General features: G+C 40.5%; 1 long non-coding RNA gene across 2 annotated transcripts in view; it reads right to left on the minus strand.

Annotated features, from left to right (window-relative positions):
• Positions 1-2,994: 2,994 nt before the first annotated feature.
• Positions 2,995-17,023, minus strand: part of LOC120562114 — a 34,115-nt gene continuing 20,086 nt past the window's right edge. The window contains exons 2-3 of one of the 2 annotated variants that reach the window (XR_005639695.1): positions 3,551-3,755; positions 2,995-3,165 (exon numbers count right to left, since the gene is read on the minus strand). This is a non-coding gene — a long non-coding RNA (uncharacterized LOC120562114). Of the gene's footprint in view, positions 3,171-3,550; positions 3,756-17,023 lie in introns of both variants that reach the window. The other variant, XR_005639694.1, reaches the window with a different exon arrangement.

The following is a 17,023-nucleotide window of genomic DNA, read 5'->3' on the forward strand; positions in this document are numbered from 1 at the left end:
ACACACACACACACACAATCATACAATATTGCACATTTTCCTGCTCATACACACACAAATCAGACAGAGAAGAACACAAACAAACACGCACACTCAACCGGCCCTCCCGCCCCGCAGACGAGCACATTAAAAAACAATTAGGCCTCTCTGATTTGTCTGTTTTTCGCCGCCTCGCCTCGGCAGCAACCCGCAGAGTCCAGCTGCTTCCCTCAGGCCTCTGCAGAGCAGGACGGGGAAGAAATGCTCCTTCAAAGAGAGACAGAAGAAGAGACGCAGACAGGGGGGGGGGGCTTCACTGCAGCTGAAGTGGAGGACAGAATGGATTGGGGTGGTGTCTCAAGTGTGCAATGGCAGTGGACTAAGCATTCATGTGTGGCGAGTCCCTTCGGGTGAAGGCTGTTGTTGTAAGCTCTCTAATTATGTTGCCAGGCAGGATGATGGGCAGGCAGGGAGGATGCAAAGCCTCTGGAGAGGCAGGATCTGGCGAGTTCCGGTGCAATTTGAACCGTTAAAATAAAGAAATACTCAAGGTGAAATGCAAATGTATCTGTATTTTGTCTTTTGCTTCATTCTTTTATCTCCCATCTCTGTTGCAAAGCAAAGTTCTACATTGTAATTCCCCGAAATCCCCCTGTCAGTCAAAGAGTGTGAGTAAAATGCAATGTCAACGTTACACAGCTTCAAGGCAAGAATTAAAAATGAAAGGCAGTTTTCGCTGCTTCCCTGTAAGCACCGATTTGGTCATCTTTTTTGGTGAAAAGACATTCAGATTTCTACATCATAACCGGGCTACATTTAATTCAAAAGTGGTTTGATTCAGTGTTGAGAACAAAGCTTTCAAACCTTGTAAACAATATTTTTTTCCTGAAGAATACTTGCAAAGGGCAATAGGTCTGTAATTATCCATGCTAGTTAGCTCAGCAGCCTCATCCTCGATGACAGGTACTAATGCTACAGACGCAATAGAATCAGGTAGGACATCATGAACTAAAAACACCAGTAAAACACACGAACATCAAAAGGGCAGAGCCTATAAATGGCGTTCTTTAGATGTTCTGCAGTGACACACCGTCTATACTACAAGCCTTGTTCTCCTCCAGCATCATTATAGCATCTACAAGTACATTACTTTTATAACACAATTGAATAGATGGAAATAATGCTCATGCCACACCTTAGCTATTTCTTCTTGACCACACACACCCTCAACGTTACCTGCTAAAAGGGGTTTTAAAATGATTCATGATTTCAACTAGCCTGACATCGTCATACTCAGATTCTGGTCAGAATAGGAGTCTGATGCTGCTCCATTGGGCTGTGATTATGGGGAGCGTTTCAACCGAACCAGGAAAGAAAATGCCTCTGCACACAATTGGATAGACTTACAACCAATCAGCGCGATGGAGTATGTGATGTATGTTGAGCAAGGCATAGTTGTCAACAGAACTCAACTGCACGCACGCGATGGCGGAATCTACACATCTCAGTTCTCCAGTGGCAGCCATCTTTGTTGTAAACTAATTCAACCCAAGCGCTCTTTGGTGACGTGGTTGATTACGTTACGGTTGATCATCTGTCCATCGTCGTATAAAGCCCGCCCTGACAATTTGATTGGTCGAAACAGCTTTGGTTCGAGCATAGTTGCTCCACAACGGCTCAAGTTCAGACCTAACTTCCCGACTTCAAATGTTGTGGGCGGGGCCAAGTTTGGCTCGCATCCAGGCTAGATTTCAACTTCTTTCCCCAAAATCATGGTGATTATTGCTCTGCAGCATCCTGGCAAGAGAATCAGCCCACATAATATTCTCATTTCTTTTTATAAAACGAAGGGAATGTTTAATCTGGCATGAGTGAGCAATGTCCCCTGTCTAGGTCATCGTGCTTCTGTCCAGAGTTTACAAGCCTCTCTGGCTGCAGCATGTTGTTGCCACAAATTCATTCCATCCAGGTTTGATGTTATGTACCTTGTTTTTGTGTTTCTGAAGGAGTCTTCCAGTTGTTATGGACTTTTACAATATTATCAATATTATAGAGTTCCCTACTGTGCTGTGAGTTTTTACAAATTGTACTGAGGCACATCAGAGCGTTCCTAGGAAGATGGATCTTATTTAACAAGTTCAGTCAGTTACAGTAAATAGATTTGTTTAGATCATCCCTAGTTAGGTTCGTCCAGTCCAGCTTCCATGTTTTACATTCATTTATGTAAAATGTTGAGCTTATCCAGCTATGGTTTTGCAAGCCAGGTCTCTTGTAGGCACCGTGTCACATTCTTCCAAGTGTGCGTCAACCACAAAACGTCTGAATTTCACAATTTATTCCGCATGGCTGTTTCCATTACACTTTTCCACATTTTGTTAATATACCAACTTTTCTACCTCGGCCAATGTCCTAATTGAAAATAAAATAACAAAAAACAGGTGGATGGAACCGCATTTACAGTCGTCTTTTTGGCTGCTCTTACAGTCAGCATTGAAAAACATAACATTTGCTGTGCACTAGTATTATTTGCTGGGACGGAACAGAATCAGATAGAAAAGCTTCCATGAGTTGTGTACAGCCAGAGTAACTAAATATGACTATATCAGTTGGCAATGGAGTGCAACAAAAATGCTTTTTATTTTTATGAAGATCGGGCGGATTACTCACAAGGTCTTGAGCCTTCAAGATATTTTTATTTTTCTTCTTGTTGTTTTTTTTTTGGTTGTTTCCTTGTTATTTTGTTTTATACATAGATATTGTTATGATTATTTTCTTTTCTGTATGTGTCAGGAAATGTTTTAATATGGTTTAATATTGATTAAATGATGTTTTGGACCCAAGGAATACTAGCTGGTCGTCTAGGCGTCCTCTTATAGGGATCCTTACAGTAAACTACTACACTAAACATTTCAGCAAAAGACAGAGAAGAATCGGGGTCATTGTTTAAACACTGTCTATGTGAGAATACATTTTTTTTTTTTTTTTTTTTTTTTATATATATTTTACACTCAGCACCTGTCATCCTCACAGGAGACATTCGGCATCACACTGTAGCAGAGCTGAATGCTCTCTGGCTGCAGATCGCTCCACCTCTGTCACTCTGCGCTCCATCAGCAGGTGACTTGGAAGGGGATAATCCCCGCCAATCAATTACCCTTCACAGCCAAAGTCATCAGGCGGCGCCGGCTGGGCTTATTTCAGCAGTTGTCGAATCAAAGGGGGAGGTGGGGGGGGGGGAAATGAAGGGAAGCATTTAAGTGTTGCGCACACATTCCATAAAGCTGTATAACCTGCTAATGCAGCGGCGTAGCTATAGCGCCGAGTCCCATGCGACCTGGGCACTCTTGAAATGATGGATACAGGTGATTTAAAAGTGCCTCGCTACTTTCGATTGTGCTGCTTTGTCGCATTCTCTCTCAAATTAGACAATTTGCTGTTAGGGAGAAGCAGAATTGCTCCATCCGGAGTCGATAAATACTTTTCTCCAACAGAGCAAACAGAAAGTCGGGTCACTCTGCGGTCGCAGCTTGTAATTCCTGTCACTTGGATCATAGTGAGTTCAGTTACTTACCATTTAGGATTTGGTCATCATTTTCTTCACATTGAAGAGGTCACTCACAAATCACCCTGCGCAGATTGACTCAGCTCAGCTTAAGGCAAAACACATCATGGGAGCAAAGTGAGAGTCCCATATGAGTGGTGGTGATGGTGGTGGTGTTGATGCTTTCCCTTTGGCACACTCCGTCTGTATTTCATAATCAGGAAGGAACGCCAAGCTGAAGAGACAGAGGAGATATGCATTAGAGCCTGGCTGATGGCATTCATTTCAATCGCGGCCAATTTATTCCCCCAAATAATACAAGCACTAATCTAATAATGACAAGGAGGGGAAATTGCTTCTCACCAGCGCTCTGTCACACAGACGAACACTCTGTAAAATTAGTGTGTGTACGTGTGTGCATGACGCTTATGTTGCAGCTGGACGGTGTAAGAGTGTGTGTGTGTGTGCAGAAGTGTGTTGGATTGGCTTCCATTGTAAGAATGTGTATACAGACTTTGTCTATAACTTTAGTTACAGTTTGCGTTTGACAAGATAGATGTGCGTGCATGTGAGTGTGTGTGTGTGTGTGTGTGTGTGTGTGTGTGTGTGTGTGTGTGTGTGTGTGTGTGTGTGTGGCAGACTGAAAGTAATTCTTCTCACCATTATCATTATAAGACAGGGTGAGCAGAGCTGAGAGGGGATTACTGTCTTTGTCATCCTCTACATCACTTACTTTAATAAAACTTCAAGCCTGTGATTACATTTCATATGCAAATACTGTATGCTGTGGGAATAATAATATGAGTAGTAAGACGAGGTTAACTCCTGTGTCACTCCACGTTCTGTGCTCACGTGCACAACACGTGTGTGCTAACAGCAATCGCACCCAGTGGTAGAGAGAAGTAGCTACTAAAATCTTTAAATTAAGGTAGGAAAAAATAGAAATGTCATAGTAGAAAAATACACCTAGAAGTGTACTGCAGAAGTGTTCTCAAATCTTTAAACTTGCAATAACTGATTGTTTTGGCCAATTGGAGACAAGCTAAACTTTAAATTAAAGTAAACGTATTATTGGGTATAAGCATTACAGATATACGCAAGCATCAACAGTGAAGTCCCTTTCAGATTGTTAATTTAATGAAAATGATTAATGACAATCACCTAAAATAGAGATCCAAAATGAAATCAAAATCATAGTCTGAAATGTGACTTCATCACACAACACTTCATACTGGCTGGTATTCTTCAATGTTTAGGACTTTATGTTGAATATTTTATTTTGTCAGTGTCGCTACCAGCGGTGAAAGACACATTCATATCTCTTACATATACTTATACTACAGTCAAGTAATAGTCTGCCATTTAAAACTTTACTTCAGTAACCATGGAAGGGTTTTAAGGTCAATACTCTTTTTGGAAAAGACCAAATCAAAGAAAAGTCAAAATTTGGCCAGATTTAATTTGCAATTTAGTAAATCAAATTGTGCAGCTTTTTGTTGTATTATTAATTGTGTTGTAGAGAAAGCATGTTTATATTTCTTAAAGATATCAAATGAAGTATTGTTTTAGTATTGGTGACCAAAACTCATTGTAACTGCACTAATATCGAACAAAATGCAACTAGGACTACAGTTGTAAATTAGCCAACTGGCTAACACTGGCGCATTTACAGAAATGTTGATTAATGTGCATTGTCCTAATCAAAAAAAAAAAATCTTAAAAACAAACAAAAACAATACCCTGTTTGTACAAAGTAATGAAACAGAACTATAGTTTGCACAAATCAAAAGTACTCAAAAATGCACATCTACTGAGCTACTTTAGACCTGTATTAGATACAGCTGTCAAATTGATGAAGTCGAGTAAATATTTCCATCTGAAATGCTGTGGAGGACTCTTAAAATGGAAAAAGTCCAGAAGATGTACATCATTTGAATAACTGTTATCCCCAGCTCTGCTCACAAAAACAATCACAGGCTGCCAGGAATTTCTTTCAAACACTCTTCCAGCTCATTGCTCACTCCAATCCCTTGATAATGTGCAATTCTCAAAAATACTACAATCATGTCAAGTCGACCCGCCTGAATCGGTCTTTTTGACATGTCTCCTCTGCGGTCTGCCCTCGTGTGATTTTGTGTGTGTGTGATTTTGTGTGTGTGTGTGATTTTGTGTGTGTGTGTGTGTGTGTGTGTGTGTGTGTGTGTGTGTGTGATTTTGTGTGTGTGGTGTGTGTGTGTGTGTTTGTGTGTGTGTGTGTGTGTCCTTCCCCTGACACACCTCACAGGAAGAGGCAAAGGACTACAGCAGAGCTGACAGTGCATGACTAAATGCCCCCCCGTGAACCTGCCTGAATGGAGCTGACTGCTCCAATGAGGCAGGGCTGACGAGACAAAGCAGATGTGGGCGAGGGACCAGAGAGCGATGGAAGAGGCTGGGCTAGATGTGTCAATCTTCCTCGCCGGGGGGACAAGGAGACTTTGTGTCGGTGCTAAAGGATGGGAAACTCGCCATTGACCCGGGCCATAGTAGGACACTGAAAAACCGGAACCATTGTTCCTCGATTTAGTTTTGAGGGTGTTTTGGGTCTTTGGAGGGATGGGAAGCTCCGTGACAATGAGCTTGATGGATGTCCGCGCCTCTGCCCTCTAACATCTGTGGATGATTGTTCTTTGTGCCATGGTACTTTTTGGGGTTTTGTAGGAAATTGGTGAAAAAGAGTGGTTTGAGTCTTCATCTGATGGGCCCATTGTTCACAGAAAAAATCCAAAGAGATTTTTCTCACAAGCTGAAGTCTATTTCTACATTGTCATCTCCTGAGGCCAGCTTATTCGCTGCTCCCAAAAAAAAAAAAAAAAAAAAAAAAAAAAAAAAAAAAAAAAAAAATCAGCCCAGCTGCTGTAGCAAGGGTTAGCATTTTCAAATTTCACCTTCTCTGCTTAATGCAAAGTCAAGTGGTGGTGCTTGAGGCCAGAGATTGGACAAACCCATATTGAACTAATCATTCAGCTTCTCGCTGAAATTGGTTAAATATCCCAAAGCCCAGTTGAAAAATCAATCTTTCTGATGATTCGGATTCAGAAAACGTTGAATTGAACGTCGTCAGCACCCTCTGAGGTTTTTATTATTAAAAATCAAAAGTGCCGATTAACTTCATGTATTATTCAGCATTGATAGATAATCGTTTTTTGCTCGGCTGAGTTTACTACCGAGGTTAAGTTTATTGCAATGTTTGGCTTCATATGTTATTGTATTTCCTTGGCTGGCACCAAATAATACAATTGGATTTTTTTTTTCTTCTCCGGAGTCCTGTCATTTGGATCATGCTTCAAACTGACACACTGCAATCTCAATCTCATTAGCAGAGAAGCAGAGGCACACACATTATGCTGCACGCTCGGTTGGCAGTGGACAACGCTTCGCCTATGCACTTCGCTGTTTTCTGTGTGTTTATTTTGTTTTATTCATCATTTTGAAGCAAACAACCAATTATGCAAATAGCGCTCAAAAGCAACCCATTCAGCAGATTTCAAATGGCCTTTTCCCTGTCTTCTTTCAGAGTCTGTTGTGCTCTTTGTGTATTTTTGATAAATCAAGTAAAGCTACAGGCTATGCATCACTCTGAGCCATCTGTCAGCAGGAAATGAATGGTTACCCGGAGCTTTACTCAGGTCTTTTGTATCCTGTACCCTCTGACGCTAGCTGCCACTGGAGTGCAGGCGAGCAGAGGTGAACAACAAAGAAAAATCAGATTAAGAGTCTCTTCTTAGAAATTCATCTGCGATATTAACATCTGATATCTGAAACATGGCTGTGTACGTCGGGACAAAGTCACCTTTACATTTTCCCAGGGCGTGCCACCAAGTCTGGATGGGTAAGTAAAGCAGGGGGAGAAAAATCAATAGAAACGCCGGGGCAAAATGAGGAAAATGAGATTCATGCAGCAGTCCACAAAAAAATAGATGAAACCCGACAGAGTAAACAGGAGTCAGGCAGCTCAGGACCAGATTTTCCTCAGTGTGCCACTCTTCTTATGCCCTTCTCAGGCCTTTAAATCCCTGACCATGCAGAGCAGGCAGACGCCAGCCGCCTGCAGCGCGCTGCTCCCGTCCCTCCCCTCCATCTTATCGTTAATTTCCACTCCCGTCCTTGGAAGGTCACGCAGTCTTCACGTCCAATTCCTCTCCCTTCTCTTCCCTTTCTCTGCTCTGTCTCTAATCCAAGTGTCAACATTGGCCTTGGAGCCCTTGTCAAACACATAAATGAAGCATGCGCATATGGCAAACGGCACGCACACACGCACGCGTGGATAGATACATCAAGATCACACACACACACACACACACACACACACACACACACACACACACACACACACACACACACACACACACACACACACACACACACACACACACACACACACACACACACACACACACACACACACACACACACACACACACACACACACACACACACACACACACACACACACACACACACAGTGACAGTGCTTTCAACATAAAGTGACCAGAACATATGCCTGTCAGCACATATTGACAATTAAGGGCCAGTTTGTGATAGGAGACAATTGGGTTACTTTTCATCTAAGCACTAAAAAAAAAAAAACATATCCATCTTAACAAGACTTTTATCTTCAATTTTAAAGGGGCTTCATTATGAGAATTCACAATGTACGCGCATTAGTTATCAAAGATGTTTCATTAGGACATTGTTAAATGTGGTTTGTGTACTAGAGGTTCAATTTGTCAGAGCTGGACTGGCTCCCGTAGATTGCAGAAATGCTTCTAGTCAGGGTGGTTTGGAGCCAAAAAGCCTCAGCTCACCTAAACTCACTGAACAGTTTAGACCTCCCACTGCTGCAACAACAAAACAAACAGCAAGCAGTCCACCTCACTAATAAGCTACTAAATGGAAACCATTGACAGATAAAATTTTGTGAATTCTGCATAAGTCAGGTAATTGGCCAAGTGTAAAATACTCCTCAACTACGTTTACACATCCACCAGTAGCATACTTAATGAATTCTGTCTGCTTTTAGAACATATGTCTACAGTCTAGTGTCTACAGTCATGCTAGCGGATTTGTGAGGCTGTTCTTTGGCACAGCAGGGTTCAGAGCTAACCTTAGCATGCTAACATTCTCACACTGACAATGGCAACATGCGGATGTTAAGCAGGTATACTGTTGGCAATCTTCACAGTCTTATTTTAGGATATTTGCATGCTAACATTTGCTACTTAGCCCTACACACAAAGTACAGATGGGCAGATGGGAATGGCATTAGATTTGCAGGTATTTCAGTGACAAAATAAAGTATAAAAATCCAACTCTTGGAGACCTTGGAACCTGATGGCGCTAGATGAGATGAAAACTGGCCAGCTGGCGGCACAAAATGAAGAAAATAAAATGGGATTCATCCTCTGGGACCATAAACGTCTTTACAAAAATGTCATGACAATCCCTCTAATAGTTGTTGAGATATATTTCATTCTGGGCCAAAGTGCTGGACTGATTGACAGACTGCCATTGCCATCACTGGAGCCATGTCTTACTCCTATCTTCAAACTTCTATTGTTTCGGCTTGTTACATTGACCTGCAGGCTGTGTCATCAGAATATATAACAGTTTTATGTAACAGCTTAAGTAACTGATTTTTCAAGTGAATGATTATTGGGATTCTGTGACCCAAGTATCAAAGCACCACATTACAGTACATACAGTGGTGTTTTCAACAGCAGCAATCTTTTACTTACATAACACTAGGGTAATAATCAGGTCAGGCAATGAAGCCACTAATGCGATGGAGGTTGATGGTCCATTATTATTGTACTATTCTATTATACAGTATTATTATGTTGCCTATTCAAATAAAGGCTACACAAGGTTATGTGATGTGAAAATGGCACCTTGCATTGTGCTAATAGACAGAAAAGAGAAGTTGTGTTTAAATCATCAATTTGTTTTCTGTGCTTCAGTTTAACTCATGAATAGGTCCGTTGCCTTGTAGCCTAACATTTAGTTCCCAATAATCTGGTTTTAAATTCAGTCTGAACTCATCTGTAGATGTTAAGAGTTCTTCTTATTATTAATAAATTAGGCATTTTTCACAGAAGACATTTTGCTGTAAACAATGCAATTAATGACGGCCGAATTCCATTAGGCTTCTTCATTTTAATGATCTCGGTAGTGTGCACACTGTCACAGTCATGGTTAAATGGGACACTTAAATACATCAGACCCATCGTTAATGTAGTAACAATTTTCCTTCTATGACGAGTCAAAATGTCCTTTTAAAAAGGCGTATTCTCTAAGTCACAAAAAAGTAAATTCCTTCATTCCCTAGAGTCTCGCAACAATTATTATAATACTTATTATAACAGCTACATACCTAATCCTAACCCTAATCCTAGCCAAGTCATATTTTGATCAATACAACTCTAATGTCTAGCTGTGCATAACGGCAGCCTGTTGAGTTTTTTAATAAATGTAGCACTATGGAGCAATGTGATTCTACACTGATCAACGCTGTTGTATGTACCAACAAAGCAAGAGGAAGACCGATAATAAGAAAACATGGATGTGAACAATGTAAGTTTCAAATTCTCTCATTCTCGCTTCTGCAAATGTTTAATGTAGAAGGAAATGCATTCGAGACGAAATAAACAAACAAGATACAACTTAGCGAGCTCTAGAGCTATAGGTGCTATAGGTGGCACACTCTGAATGGAGATGGAACTATTGTTCTATTTTTCTTGGTTTCTATCAAAGTATATTTGGATGTCTCGAAACCAGCATGAGAACCTATCTACGTTTCTGGAACCATTATTCACGTTTCTGGAACCATGTATAATATAATATTTATAGTACAGGCCAAAAGTTTGGACACACCTTCTCATTCAATGCGTTTCCTTTTTATTTTCATGACTATTTACATTGTAGATTCTAACTGAAGGCATCAAAACTATGAATGAACACATACGGAATTATGTACTTAACAAAAAAGTGAAATAACTGAAAACGTGTCTTATATTTTAGATTCTTCAAAGTAGCCACCCTTTGCTTTTTTATTAATAAGGGAAAAAATTCCACTAATTAACCCTGACAAAGCACACCTGTGAAGTGAAAACCATTTCAGGTGACTACCTCATGAAGCTAATTGAGAGAACACCAAGGGTTTGCAGTGCTATCAAAAAAAGCAAAAGGGTGGCTACTTTGAGGAATCTAAAATATAAGACATGTTTTCAGTTCTTTCACACTTTTTTGTTAAGTACATAATTCCATGTGTTCATTCATAGTTGTGATGCCTTCAGTGAGAATCTCCAATGTAAATAGTCATGAAAATAAAGAAAACACATTGAATGAGAAGGTGTGTCCAAACTTTTGGCCTGTACTGTACATGCACAAAACCTGAGGATAATCAGGATACCAGAGTGGGTTTGAATACACACAATCAAGGACGATAACCCAAATTGTTCCATACAAAGATAGAAGTACAAGAAAGAACACACAGTAAACTGGTCTTGTGTGGAAACCAACCCCAACTCCCAGTCACTGCTACCAGATCAGAGTCTCTCACTGTAGTTAACACTGCTCCAAGGTCTCTTATGCATACATAAAATATGAGCACTAATGACCAGTTTCACCATTACTGCAACGTGCAATTACCATCATAATGATTTGCCATTTATTTGCTTTCGCAGCAATGTGAATAATTGGGTTTAATTAATAATTTGTTGTGAGGAATTAATTGGAGGATGTGGCTGTCGCAGCTGTGTGAGTGTCCCCTGCCTCGCACGGAGGGCACAATTAAGTGATGATTGCCAGGGCTGCCATGTTGAAATGTGACCCGCTTTGAAGACCAAAAGCAAGGGGGAGGATGAGAATTTGGAGGGCTGAAGTGACACTGACAGACAAATGGAGGGTGTTGAGTTTAGCTACTATCACTGTGTCATCTCCCACTGATGCTGCCTACTGGTCCAGGACAGGGTAAATGGTGTGAGCATAGTAATAACTTTTAAACACACAAACAGGCATTTACATGGTCTTTAGATTTGTTTGCATTTGAGGGAAGCTGTTAGTGTTAGGGAGTCGGTGTAATAAATGAATGACCCTCAGTTGCTGCCTTTTTTAATTTTTTTTATTTTTTAGGAACGCATTAACACCAGAGAGTGAATGTTTCTGCAATCACCAGTGCCCTTTAACATTTTACATTTTGTCACTTCATGGTTTGGAAAAACAAAAACCTTGAGCTTCATGCCCAAAATGAAAAAAAAAAAAATTTGCTTCATTTTTCATGACAGGAAGAAGATTGAAAAATGTGTTTGCAGGGGAAGACTGAAAACAAATTGCTCACTGAAAACAAACATCTAAAAGGGTTTGATTTGCAAAGGATTAGCATTGTCAGGGGACGTCTGTCATTATGGAAATATGGCAGATCATTTTCTGGGTTTGTTTTGTTTTTACAGATTGAGACAGGATTAAAATCACTGTCCACAATTATCATAAATTAGAGGATGTCTGGTTTTCTCTCACTCTCACACACACCTTTGATTAAATGTGCTCAAATAAAGGCCAGTCTCAGGTTGCCAATATTCCAGTGAAAGATGATTTGAGGATTTCTTTTTAACCTCCTGATTCCTGATTTCCCGTTAAATTCCCCCTTTAAAGCAGGAAAAATAAAATTTCCAATGCATGGATCTTGGTAAAAGAAAGAACAGTCCAAGTTTTTATTATTATAATGTAAATATAGCAACTTATCTACAAAACTTTCTTTAGTTTATACTAACCTGACCTGAAATCTGACCGCCCTTCACACTTGCCACATGACCTTTTCATTATTGTAATGCATTGTAGTGGAAGATTAAGTCAGAACTAGTGGTTCAAAGTACATTTACTGTAGTACTGTATAAGATATAATTCATGGTGGCATATGCCGCAATCATCTATGAGACCTTTCAAATAAAAAAATGTGTCAAGACATTTCTGGTGTTCAGATACTTAGAAGTTAGTAAAAAAGTAAAATTCATAAATATCCTACTTGGGTGAGCATTATTCTCAGGCACTGTACTGTGTGTCAATGTCAATGCCAAGACACTCTTTTAATTCTGAATACATTTCATTTTATGTCACAATTAATCATATCTTATTTATCAATGTTAAAGACGGACCAGGTCAGCACTTTATTTGAAGGGCCACAAACATGATTAAGTAAGGAAGAATTTATGATGTTTAGTTGACACTTATTACAACACTACAGTTCTTCAGAATATATGTACACTGCTGTGACTGGTCAGTTTTTTGAAGAAGGCATGAACATCATTAATAAAATCAGAAATCATGATGATGCAAATACCTTAATTGATGCATTAATTAACGTGTTGTTCCTGCATTAAGTCATGCACGAGATACTATTAATCCTTGTACGTTACTGATAGTTCATGAAGTACTAGATGAATGAATTCATGCCGTTTTATGCATTAAAGCTATAGTTCCTAGTTTCTGTCGCCCCATGAGGAATTCTAAGTAATGACAACAATTCTGTCGGTGCATCCACATGACACAAACCTTCCATCATCGCGCTTCACCCCCACCCCTCCTCCACACAGTTGCTAGTGGCCAAGGAGGACACGGAGGATTAAAAATACATGATGGACTCTTCAGAAGAGGTAATTATCTTCACTCAAGTTTCTGCATGCGAAAGTCGCCGGACGACACCATCTTCTGAACATAGCCATAATGAGAAATCCAGAGAGAGTTGTGTGGAGCTGATAGTCTTAATTAGCATTGTAGCAACTCATTTGGCCACGGCTTGAATGTAACGGACGTTCATTAATATGAAAAATTTATGCACTAAAGCTTTAAGTCATGCATGAATTCATGATAATTCATGTACCATTATTATAAAGTCTTACCAATCAGTTTTTTTCATGACATTTCATAATTTTGAATGCACAACTTTCACTTGTAAGCCATTGCTTTGGCTTAAATAAAGAATCTGGATACTTCCTCCAAAACTGGTCAGCACTGGATGAACTGAAATCAATATTGCATAAGCCTAACATGACATTGGTGACCTCTTGCCGCAGATCACTGATTGCATATGGCAAAGGCAGCAGAATAATGTATTAACATGCATCATATGACAGACTCATGATGAAAATAAACACAAATCCAATCAGATTTGTATTAAAAGCAAACAAAAACAGCAAGCTTGTGTCCACCTACTGCCGAGTGGCGGTCGCTGACCTCAGCACGGCCAAACACAGAGGTAATAACCACACACGTTCCCTGGAGGTCTCCCCTCTGTCCTCGAGACCATGTGAGACGAGCTGCACTGCTCCAGAGGAGAGGAATAACCACAGCACTCGGTTTCAACCGTCTCACAGGGGTCGTGTGTCAAGATTACACGCCAGCAGCCTTCCTGTTTATTACATTAGAGACCCGGACATCGCAAGAACATACAGTGCCTTGCGAAAGTATTCGGCCCCCTTGAACGTTTCGACCTTTTGCCACATTTCAGGCCTCAAACATAAAGATATAAAACTGTAATTTTTTGTGAAGAATCAACAACAAGTGGGTCCCAATTATGAAGTGGAACGAAATTCATTGGCTATTTCAAACTTTTTTAACAAATAAAAAACTGAAAAAGTGGGCGTGCAAAATTATTCAGCCCCTTTACTTTCAGTGCAGCAAACTCTCTCCAGAAGTTCAGTGAGGATCTCTGAATGATCCAATGTTGACCTAAATGACCAATGATGATAAATAGAATCCAGCTGTGTGTAATCAAGTCTCCGTATAAATGCACCTGCTCTGTGATAGTCTCAGAGGTCCGTGTAAAGCGCAGAGAGCATCATGAAGAACAAGGAACACACCAGGCAGGTCCGAGATACTGTTGTGGAGAAGTCTAAAGCCGGATTTGGATACAAAAAGATTTCCCAAGCTTTAAACATCCCAAGGAGCACTGTGCAAGCGATAATATTGAAATGGAAGGAGTATCGGACCACTACAAATCTACGAAGACCCGGCTGTCCCTCTAAACTTTCAGCTCATACAATGAGAAGACTGATCAGAGATGCAGCCAAGAGGCCCATGATCACTCTGGATGAACTGCAGAGATCTACAGCTGAGGTGGTAGACTCTGTCCATAGGACAACAATCAGTCGTATACTGCACAAATCTGGCCTTTATGGAAGAGTGGCAAGAAGAAAGCCATTTCTTAAAGATATCCATAAAAAGTGTCGTTTAAAGTTTGCCAAAAGCCACCTGGGAGACACACCAAACATGTGGAAGAAGGTGCTGTGGTCAGATGAAACCAAAATCGAACTTTTTGGCAACAATGCAAAACGTTATGTTTGGCTTAAAAGCAACACAAGCTCATCACCCTGAACACACCATCCCCACTGTCAAACATGGTGGTGGCAGCATCATGGTTTGGGCCTGCTTTTCTTCAGCAGGGACAGGGAAGATGGTTAAAATAATGGGAAGATGGATGGAGCCAAATACAGGACCATTCTGGAAGAAAACCTGATGGAGTCTGCAAAAGACCTGAGACTGGGACTGAGATTTGTCTTCCAACAAGACAATGATCCAAAACATAAAGCAAAATCTACAATGGAATGGTTCACAAATAAACATATCCAGGTGTTAGAATGGCCAAGTCAAAGTCCAGACCTGAATCCAATCGAGAATCTGTGGAAAGAACTGAAAACTGCTGTTCACAAACGCTCTCCATCCAACCTCACTGAGCTCGAGCTGTTTTGCAAGGAGGAATGGGCAAAAATGTCAGCTCTCGATGTGCAAAACTGATAGAGACATACCCCGCGCGACTTACAGCTGTAATCGCAGCAAAAGGTGGCGCTACAAAGTATTAACTTAAGGGGGCTGAATAATTTTGCACGCCCAATATTTCAGTTTTTTATTTGTTTAAAAGGTTTGAAATATCCAATAAATTTCGTTCCACTTCATGATTGTGTCCCACTTGTTGTTGATTCTTCACAAAAAATTACAGTTTTATATCTTTATGTTTGAGGCCTGAAATGTGGCAAAAGGTCGAAAAGTTCAAGGGGGCCGAATACTTTCGCAAGGCACTGTACATGAAAGGCAGGGAGAAAATGTCAAGATGTGGGATCAGCAGTTCAAAAGGTGGACATTTTTCCTCATTCAATATCTCCATTTACGTTTCAAAGAATGCATCTATGAAGACTTTTAAGCCTGAATCCAAGCCAACCAGCTAGGATATAAATTGGGACCATAACACATTGGATTTGGCTCGGGATGGATCCGAATATTCGTTTGATGTGTGTGTATTCAATTTACAACTTTGGGACTTGAATATTCGACTGGTCGGAAATGTTAAGAAAATCCTTGCCGCCACTGAAGCTTCGATATATTCGCTGTCAATAAGTACCGAAGCTTCAAAGCACAAAAAAAAAAAAAAAAATATTTGGTACAGCCCTAGATTCGGCACAAAAGAACATTTTAACATTCTTTAAAAGCAACAAAGGCAAACATACGGGACCACAGAAAGATCACACACTTCTGGGGTAGCAGCTAGCTAAAGCAGTTCACGGGTGCAGTAACATTTCTATGGTAACAGCGAGCTCCACCAATCAGAGATATCACTGTTACCCTTAGGATAGTGGGTAGTGTAGTATTTATTGATGGCAATGCGGATAAAACCTATTTTTCTTTAAACAAGGTTAATATCATACGGACTTGTGGCTTCTACAGGGGCATAAACCATCGTTACCCAATCTTGTAACTCGTGTTAAGTCTAGCCTGGATGGTTTAGACATTATGGCTAATAATCTAAATCCTTATAGAGAAATTTTTTTTTAACTTCTGGAACCACAATGTTGAGTTCTACAGTGGCCAGGACGAGGGACAGGGGACACGAGCAGTTTTGCCTGTGGACTGTTTATTTTTGCCGCTGGTCCGAGCCGAATAGAAGCTTGAAAGGATTATGCACCTATCCAAACTCTCCTCTGTAATCCTTAAAGAGGACAACAAACACCTGAGGCACTACGCCTCCACAAAGTCCCCAAAGATGAGTGCATACAACATTGAAAGAATGTTTGTGACTTAAAAAGCTGCTTTCCTCATTTACATCTCTTACAAGTAGTTCTTTCACTCAAGGTCGGACATCTTCCCGAGGGGAAACTAACCGTAGCACTGCAGATTAAAACAAGTCCAAGTCTGCCTGCCTGAACAAGCTGTCAGATATATGTCACGTCTTTTGTAGAGATTTTCATGAAGTCATTGTTTGCTTCTGTGCCTTTAGAGCCCTTTTATATGCTTGAGTGAATTAACACAAGCAGACATTTGACGGGGAAGTAACTCCTCTCCTCCATCCTACAGCCACTCCTCTGTAAACTTCAGTTTTCCGTATTTATTGGGAAGTGTTTGGTGGGAACAGACAATTGCACTGCAGGTTGAAACTAACGCGGTAATTTGTCTGACACTGACCTATAAAAATGTCTT

Source organism: Perca fluviatilis, chromosome 7 (assembly GCF_010015445.1).
Source record: "Perca fluviatilis chromosome 7, GENO_Pfluv_1.0, whole genome shotgun sequence".
In the NCBI taxonomy this organism is placed as follows: domain Eukaryota; kingdom Metazoa; phylum Chordata; class Actinopteri; order Perciformes; family Percidae; genus Perca; species Perca fluviatilis.